The sequence below is a fragment of the Canis lupus genome, chromosome 4 (assembly GCF_003254725.2).
Source record: "Canis lupus dingo isolate Sandy chromosome 4, ASM325472v2, whole genome shotgun sequence".
Classification (NCBI taxonomy): Eukaryota; Metazoa; Chordata; class Mammalia; order Carnivora; family Canidae; genus Canis; species Canis lupus.
Window position 1 is genome coordinate 9566047 of NC_064246.1, and position 9471 is coordinate 9575517.

Consider the following 9471-nt stretch of genomic DNA (forward strand, 5'->3'; position numbering starts at 1 on the left):
TCCAGGCCCTTCAGCGAGTACAGCAGGGCTTTTGTTTGTTTGGAAAAGGCGCGCAGGCGGCTGGGGGATCCCCCGTGCCCTCCCACCGGCTCGCCTCCCCGATTGCTCTCTTCTGAGTCCACTGTTTGGAATCAGGCTTCCCTCCCTCTGCTGTGGCGCTGGGAAAAGGAGTCTCACTCTTCCTGCCTTCCTCTTTATCTTCCCGTTTTATTTGGTGCCAGAGTCCCTAACTGCAGAAGGCCAGGGTCCCTAACTGCAGAAGGCCGGGTGACAGGAGTGAAAACTTGCACACCAGAAAATGCGGCACTCCACCCCTGGAACTGCTTTGAGTTGGCTCTGGTGCCCCCGCTCCTGTTCATGGTTGGGAGTCAGGAAAGGCAGGACCCAGGGAAGAGGACTCAAGTTCATCAGAGAAGGGAGCTCAGTCTGGTTACTTTCAAACTGTCTTTCTCAGGGTCACGGTTTCTTAGAAGTTAAGGCTCCATTTTTAGGGTTTGTCCCTCACCCTCTCCCTAGCTCCTATGAGAGAGTATTAGGGTAAATGGCCAGGTCTGGGGGTTGGTGAGGACTGGCCTTGGGCCCACTGTGTGTTCCCAGGACCCGAGGCCTCCTCAGGAACATTCCTTGGGCTCCATCACTAGGCACCCCAGTAGCACTTGCTATCAGTCAGCTCTGGCCCGTCGCTCACAGAGTTGGCACCTGGGCTGGAGGCCCCACTCACTGACTACCCTATTTCTGCCACCTCTCAACATTAGCTATGTACCTTAGCCAGCCCCAGCTTAGGCCATCACCCCACAACCTCTGCTATGGAGTCACCTTGCACCTTGCCACCGCAGCTCTCCCCAGCTCACTTCAGTTTCTTCCCAATCACAAATAAGCAGTTCTCCTGCCCTAACACACCATCCCATCATTTATTTTTTGCCATGACCTCTCCATGTTGCAGTAGGATGCAATGATGTTGCTGAGTCCCATGGAAAGAAACAGTGGGGAAGGCCCTCCTTTGGCCTCTCTGAGATGTCTACCATTAGCCACAATCTCCCCTGGTTAATGGTCTCAGAGGGAGGAGTCAGGACCCTCACACTGGATCATCATGACCCTTTTGCTCCAAGTCAGAGGACTTCCTGCCCTTCCTGTCTGCAGGGTGGGGAGGGATTTACTCTCCATCACTGTTGCCTTCTTCCCTACCTTAGGGACCTCCGTGGTGTGAATGGTACCAACCCCTTCATTCTCTCTGGAATTTCTTGTGGCTTAGTCTAGATAGTGGAATGAGCACAATGAATGAAGTCATGTATAGATCACAAAGCATTTTAAAATTGTTGATAATTTTCTTTGAAGTAACATTGAGTCACAATTATAACACCTATGAATTAAAGGATATGTCAATTAGAGATCAATACTATTATTGATCAATACTATTAATCCTTTGAATATTTTATAAACTAGAAATTTTTATAAGCAAATTCCTATGTAAGTATATTTACAGACCTAGGTACCTTTTATAAGACACCAAAATTCTACTGCTCTAAACAAGCTGGCAGGGCATATCAGTCAGGAATTTACTTGCCTCTAATAGAAACCTAATTAAAGGGATTTCAAAATTAGTGCTAATTCGCACAGTCTGAATCTGGGAAGTCCAGGGTTGGAGGAGCTGCTCAAAAAATCTGTTGGAGACAAAGTGTCATTCTAACTTCCTCTTTCATCATCCCCAGAATGTTGGCATTCATCCTTAGGTTTGTTGCCTCTTAGTACAAGGTGGCTGCAGCACCTCCAGACCTCACACCCACACTTTGGCCAGAAATATGAAGGAAGAACAAAAAAGGAAGGGGAGACATCAGAGTCAGGAAAGTAAATCTTGCTAGAAACTCTCAAAATTTTTTTTACAAAACCAAACATTTTCATTTGGTTCATCACAGCCTGAGTCTGGAAACCGCCTACAGAGAATCATCCTACAGTGGTGGGGACTGACAACTGACAATTCTGATGCTCTCTATGTCAGAAAAGGGGCCATACTTACAGAGTATGTAAGTATTCACAGCTCAGAGTAACAGGAGGGAAAAAAGGGGGCCCAAGGGGGAGAGTTAAGATCTTCCTGGTGTTTCTCTAAGTACAAAAAACCCACAAGCCCCACGGGAAGTGAGGAACTCTGGGCTGGGCCATTGGACAGAACTGTATTAAATAACTATTCCTAACTAAAGGAATTCTGAGAAAGCAAGTATTTTTAGCTCCCACACTGGTCATAACTAGGGTTTATATAGTTATAAAAGGAGGGGGGAGGGTAGGTGGAGGAATGGGAATCAATATTGGGTAGACAGCTGACAATGTCTACCAGGCATGGGATTAGGGCAAGATATGTAATCTTTCTGGGCCTCAGTTTCTTCAGTTACCAGATGACTATTGAACTAGATATGAAAATCCCAAAATTCTTCACCCAAGAGTTCCTAATAGTAGAGGATAGCCAACTCCTTACCCCATTCCCATTTCAGAGAGAAAACCCACAGAGGACCACAAAATTCCATTGAGGCCTCGTAATTCATCTTGAAAACACAGGAGGTTTTTTTTTATTCCAGGAATTATGTTAACATAATTATAAAATACAAAAATGCTTTTTTAATCTACATGTACGGTTGTTAGATGTTTGTCCCATGACTTTGCACACACCACCTCCTCAGGGCATGGGCACCCAACTTTGAGAAACTCTTCTCTTCAACGCTAAGTATGACAGGATTTTCCAGTTTCCACCATGGAAGGACTTGTGAGCCAGGCATTTGGAGATCAGTGTGAAACTGGAGAGAGTAGTTGGCTGGTCCTGCTGAGGTCTGAACGAGAGCTTCCTTTTAAAAAATACACCATTTGGTCTCTGTGGATGTACGCCAATATATGCAGCTGTCCTCCGCGTCCTAGAACTTGGATCTCTGCCTCATAAACACTCATAGCTTTGGCTGATGCTCTATTGGTTGGAGACTTCTTGATTTAATGTTGCAAATAGTGATGGCCCTATTCACCGGATGATGTAGGAGGGCCTGTTGCTTCTTTCCCAAGGTCCAAGAGCAACAGCTGAGAGAGAGACCTTTTCAGGGGTCCTCAAGACCCATGTCAGAGAAGCAAATCTGAAGCAGCAGCTTCTACTTACTTGGTTCCATCCTTCTTATCCACACACCCTGGAAGAATTGCTACAGAGGGACCTCCAGGCAGGAGGGAAGGGAATGTGCCCCACCCCACCTGCATTCCTTCTCCTCTGAAGGAATCAAGTGAAGTTCATTGTGCTTGGTCGTTTCTCCCCAAGGTTAAGAGTTTTCTGAATACCCATTTTGTGTACTAGTGATGATAAGAAACCATTGATTTTGAGAAGAGAAGTGTCAATAAACATTCCTCTAAACTGTGTTGCAGAGAACATCCTGGAGATGCTGAGAAGACAGTGGGGTGGGGTGGGGTGGAAAGTACCCTGTGGAGAGACGCCCCATCCTGTGGAACTCCTCAGGAAGATTCTCAATGCCTATCTTCATGCTAAAGGCTCTGGGAAATTCTGGAGAGAGGAGCCCTATTTAACTTCAGGAAGCCCAGGAGTTCCACAACTCATATGAATGTGGAACTCTTTTTTATCACTCACCTAACCTATCGCTAACCACTGAAGGCATGTGTTTCGTGGAAGAGAGCTTTAGGAGACATGGCTCAGTCTGGCTGGACTTCAGTGGACTCTCATCCATAGTCACACGTGTTCTGCAAGCTCCCATGAGGCCTTCTCTACTGTCTAGGATATGAAAGGAGAAGCCACAGGTTGTCTATTTTATTCTCAGCCAATGTTCTCTGCTCCTAAGTGCCTTGGATCAGCTCTCACTTATTTTGTCCCATCTACAAAGCAAGGATGGCAATCCTTACTACACAAAAACATTGAGGCAGTTACTGGTAAAGGGCTTAAAGAAGGAAATGCTGATGGTTTATCCAAAGGACATATGGCATGTTGGTCCAGACAGGTCTTATTTCACTTCACTGTGCTCTGGCTTGGATTGGGATTGAAATGTAGAATGTTAAAATTTACAAAGACTTGGTTTTAGGTTAAGCTTGTTGATTAGCAGCGAAAAGGGGAAAGAGCAGAAAAAGGAACAGGAAGGAAATGAATTGAAAAGAGAAGTAACTAAGTGGAAGATGAAAGGAAGGAAGGGCTGGGGTGGGTGCTTCTCAAAGACTTTAGTCTCCCAGACACAGTAGAATGTTGGCGATGAACACGCCAGGTTACCCACTCCTCCCTTCTCCGCCACAGCACATTAAATACATGTGGGTTTTAATGTTTTTTTAAAAAACAAAAACCAAGAAGGAGCTGAAGATAATATCAGATGCTGCTCGTTATGTCAGTGAAGATTTCCCCCATGTAATCCGATCTAATCAGATTGGATGAAGGATGCCCTAGAAGCGCCAATATGGTGCTTGGCAGTGGGGTGCACACAGATGCAACATGCATGCAGGGGGCTGTGCACAGATCCAACATGTGTGCAGGGGGTGCACGCAGATGCAACATGCATGCAGGGGGGTGCGCGCAGATGCAACATGCATGCAGGGGGGTGCACACAGATGCAACATGCATGCAGGGGGTGCACAGAGATGCAACATGCATGCAGGGGGGTGCACAGAGATGCAGTATGCAGGGGGGTGTGCACAGGTGCAGCATGTGCACAGGGGGTGCACATGGGTGCAGCATGCATGCAGGGAGGTATGCACAGATGCCACATGCATCTCAATCCAGGGTGCGGGCAAGAAGAAGCCACCAGGAAGTAAAGGAGGAAAGGATAAGGCTGGCCAGGTGGCTGCCCATAGGAACCCCTTTTCCTTTTTCCTGATTTTGGGGGAAAGAGAATAAGAAGCTCTATTTCGTGAAATTTAAGATTGCCATTTACCTCTGAGCCATTCCAAATCATCTTAAAGGGAAAAGGTCAGGGATAAATAAGTAATAAACACAAAGAACAAAAGGAAGATGGCATGGGAAAGCATTGGATACTAGGTCAGAAGATCGGGGCTCAAACTCGAATCCTTGGTAGCTGAGTCTTTATGTGCCTGGGATGCCTGCACTTCCCAGAGCCTCAATTTCTACATCTACGAGATGAGGGTAATGGTGTGTTTCTCACAGGATTGTGAAAAGCAGTTGCGATCCCGCAGGCGCACAGTAAGTGGGGTCAGATTTCTTGTCACCTCCTTGCTCACCAGATTGAGCTGAGGAAGCTGGAACGAGGTTTAAAACACCGCAGCCTACCAGGAGTCGTTTACATCATTTCAAATCACTCACGGCAACTCCATCGTGCTGCTAAAGACTATAATCATCTCGATGCTTTTTCTGCTTTTAAACATAAATATTTTAGAATAGGGAACATTACCAGCAGCCAGTTCTTTAAAACCTCCCACATGAGGAATGCAGCTAGTAAAAGAGGTTTGATAACGCACAAATTTGTGTTAAAAACATTGAAATATAATGAAGTTACCGACAGCTTCCTAATCTTTCATGCTATCTGGGCTTCTGATTGTACTACTTTCTTTTAGTTTTGCTCAATGACAGGCTTATAAAAAGAAAAAAAAAACCTACATTTTAAAAGATAACCGAGGGTAGCATTTTGATGTATTTCCTTTTAATCGAGAACCAAAGGAGATGCCACCGCTGTCCCCATGGAACCAGGCTCCACCCTTCCCCAGTCCTGGGAACAACCCTGCCCATCTGAGATCAGGTAAATGGGTACACCCAATGGGAGGTCTCCTTGGCTTTTTCCAGTGAGTCTTGGTCCTGGCTGAAACTCTACCATTTGGTCCCTGCCTTCCCTTTCTGATGATAATTTTCTTCCTGCCCTGTTCTCCCACTCTGTGGGCCATTTCTCTTCCCGTCTGTCATCTTTCCCCATCTGACCTGCTCCAAGGAAGGCCCCCTGCTTTCCATCCTCCTCCCGCCTTTCAGGCCAAGTCATAAGGTTGGTCTTTGGTGTCAACTGGCCCATCCAGACACCAATTAGTAGAATAGGCATAATAACTCATATATAAATTAAATATTAAAAAGGAAGCAGGTGTCCAGCATGATGTCTGACCAAATGGCTGCTTAATAGTGGTTGATATTAATATTTATATTAATAATAATAATATAATAATAATAATAATAACTCAGCCTGGCACCCTGGGCATATCCTGACCCTAACATGGACAAGGCCATCCCAGACACTCAGAACACCTGTAGACTGATCAAGGCAGAGAACTTTCCTAGGACTATCAGGAAGCAACATTAAAGGATGCCAAGCCTTTGGCTTGGAAGGAGGCTGCAAGGTAGAAAGGCAACTCCAGGCATGATCAGAACTAAGGAGCCAGCAAGCTCAGACTGATGGATTGAAGGTGATGTGGTCCCTTCCTCCAGAGAACCACACTGCTTTTTCTTGGTCCTCCCCCAGTCTTTCTCTTTCCACCCTCTTCCCTCCCTTTCTTTGACCTATCTTCCCTTTTTCCTTTCTAAAGGCTAAGCAGTGGCAAGATTAATTAGATTCACTGAAAGTCATCTACAAATCTGAATGGAAACTCTGGAGATGTGCCCTTACAAAAAAAGAAAAAAGTAACAGAAGAGATAAAAGAGAGAAAGCTGGGGCTTTTAAAATGTACCCACTGAAGCCAGGAAATAACACTAGAATTAGATAAAAGCATTATCTGAGGCCATGGCCTTTAGTTACCACCAATATACAGGTGATTCATGAGTTTTCCTCTCTAGCCTCTCCTCTGAGCTCAGGCCTGTCCCCTGGCTGACATCTGACACCTCTACAATCTCAAAATGACATGTCTAAAGGTAACACTTTGCTCTTTCACCCCAAACTTTCACCTCAATCCTCTTCTGGGTTTCCATTCTCAATTCATCCTCCTGGACACACCAGAAATCTGAAAGTGGTTTCAGATTTCAATGCCCCTCGCCCCTGCCTCTGGCTACCACAAACCAATTCTCTGTATCTATGAACTTGTTGCCTTTTATTCCACATATAAGTGAGATCACATAGTATTTGTCTTTCTCTGTCACATAGGTGTTTCCTCTTTGTTGTCACAAAGGACAAGATTTCATTTTAAGACCATTTTAATTTTATTCTTTTTTTGTTTTGTTTTGTTTTTTGTTTTTGTTTTTTCATTTTCATTTTATTCTAATAACAATTTCTTCTTATTATCCAGAAGATAAAGACCAAAATCCCTAACAGGGCCTGGGGAGTCCAGTCCCTGTGGGAAACAGACCCCAACTACCTGGCCTTACCTATTACCATGTCCCTTATTTTATGTCCCCTCAACACACTGGCTTCTTTCACCCCCTCTAACCAGATGCATCCCCTCCTTCCCAGGTGGGGCTTTAGTGCTGCAGCTTCCTCCACCCAGGAAAGGGTTCTCCCACCCTCCCACTCACAGCTGTGCTTACTCTTCCCTTCCATCTCAGCCCCATCCCTCTCCTCAGGGAAGCTTCCTCTGTCCACCTCCTGGACTCCATGAATTACCTCCTTCTATCTCCCTGTACTTCATTCCATAACCAAACACATTAGTAATTCTCCATTTTATTTGAGTGTTTTTAATTAATATCCATCTCATTGGGCTCTAGACTCCTTGAGGACAGAGATCGTGCCCTCTCTTTTCCTGCTCTGCCTTATATTCCTAGCACTTGGCACAGGCTGCCACAGGACAATATTAATGGCAGGTATTACCAAAAGGATTGTATAGCCTTGGGAAGATGCCTGTAGCTCTGTACCCTTGCCTAGTTTCTCCCTCCCAGGAGACTGTAATTATAAAAGATGTACAGGTCTGTTGTTAATGTTTGCCTGCACAAAAGTTCACATAATGAACCTGAACCTTTTAAATATATTGTTCTTGATGTCTGCATCAAATGTTTTGACTACATATATTTGAGCCTTATCAATATTTCTAAGTACCAACAGTGTACCAGAATTGTCCAAGGTATAAAGATTATGATTTGTGCCTAGGAAACTTACAGTTGTGTAAACCGATATTAATCCCAATTGAACCAAATAACAATATTTAGGTCTTCTGAGGTGCATACACTCATTTATCATCTACCTCTCATTTTACAGTCCCAACGTGGAGAAGCAGTCTCGATTATCTCTACAGGCAGAGAGAACTGGAAGCAAATAAATGTGGCATCACTTGCCCAAGGGCAGAGTCAGAAACAGAAGAGGGAATGATAATCATAATAACTTGCATTTGTGAAGTGCTTTTCCCACTGAAAAATCCTGAGCTCTTAGCAATGCACAATCTAATTCATCATTACAATAATGCTATGAGGTTAAACAAGAAGTGTTGATATCTTAGTAGGGAAAAGTTTTAAAATATAGCTGTGTAGCTAACTTCATAACCATGTGGTTAGATTGGATTTAAAAATCATGTTTTGCATTACACTCAAATATGGATTATTAGGAACTCAGTGAGAGTTCCAAGGCAGAGAAAATTAGTCAGGGCTTTCCCCACTCTATCTCTGGCTTCCTGTGTCCCGAGTTTAAACCAGAGCAAAAGACACAGGGTAGGCATTTAAGGGAATGCATGTGAATGTGGACTCAGTCAAACATAAGTCCTCTCTACACTCAGCACTAGGACCTTAGACAAGAAACTTAACCTCGAATGAGCCTCTTTTCTCATTAGTAGAATAGGTATAATAACTCAACTACATATATAAATTAAATATTAAAAAGGAAGCAGGTGTCCAGCATGATGTCTGACCAAATGGCTGCTTAATAGTGGTTGATATTAATATTTATATCTATCAGTAACAATAAATGGTTTTTGCAGTTTTTTTAAAAGTTGTAAACAAATGGTCAAGTTAACCTGGCAAGAAGTTCTGAAGATCAGGCATTTGCATGGAGTTCAGGTAAAAAGTGCAGAGGAGTCAGTTGAGACTTATTAGCAGGCTCCATCCTCCCATGGGGTCCCAAATTCTCATTTAAGGGCATCGCTCTTCTCCATTCCATTTCCAATGGAACTCACATATGGTGGATCTGTGGGTAAAGATGAAGAGGCCTTTCCCTGGGTTGGACCCTCAGGGAGAGGAAACCAATGTGGAGAGAGACAGCACCTAGAATTTCTCAAATCAATCCAAAGCAAGAACAAGGCAAGTTCTAACCTTGGGGATCTGCCAGAGATGTCCCAGAGGGAATATTCCTGGGGAGTAATGACTGAAGAAATATGAAATTGAAGAAAAATACTTTTCTGAGAACACCAAAACCAAACCTTCCCTGGGAGATAGTCAGGAAACTTCCACACCACCCAAGATGTAGCACACTGTCTGAAACTCCATCTGTCAGGGGAACTCCTATTAGGCAAACAGAATGCCTTCTTTAAAACACTGAAGCCGGAGGAGGAGGGGCAAGGTGGCGGAAGAGTAGGGTCCCCAAATCACCTGTCCCCACCAAATTACCGAGATAACCTTCAAATCATCCTGAAAATCTACGAATTCGGCCTGAGATTTAAAGAGAGACC

The 9471-nt window shown here is 44.3% G+C and overlaps 1 long non-coding RNA gene across 1 annotated transcript; it reads left to right on the forward strand.

Annotated features, from left to right (window-relative positions):
- The first annotated feature begins 1643 nt into the window (after positions 1 to 1643).
- LOC125754916 (uncharacterized) lies at positions 1644 to 8511 on the forward strand. The gene is made up of 3 exons (XR_007410057.1): positions 1644 to 2021; positions 5630 to 5708; positions 8073 to 8511. It is a non-coding gene; the product is annotated as an uncharacterized LOC125754916 (long non-coding RNA).
- The last annotated feature ends 960 nt before the right edge of the window (positions 8512 to 9471 follow it).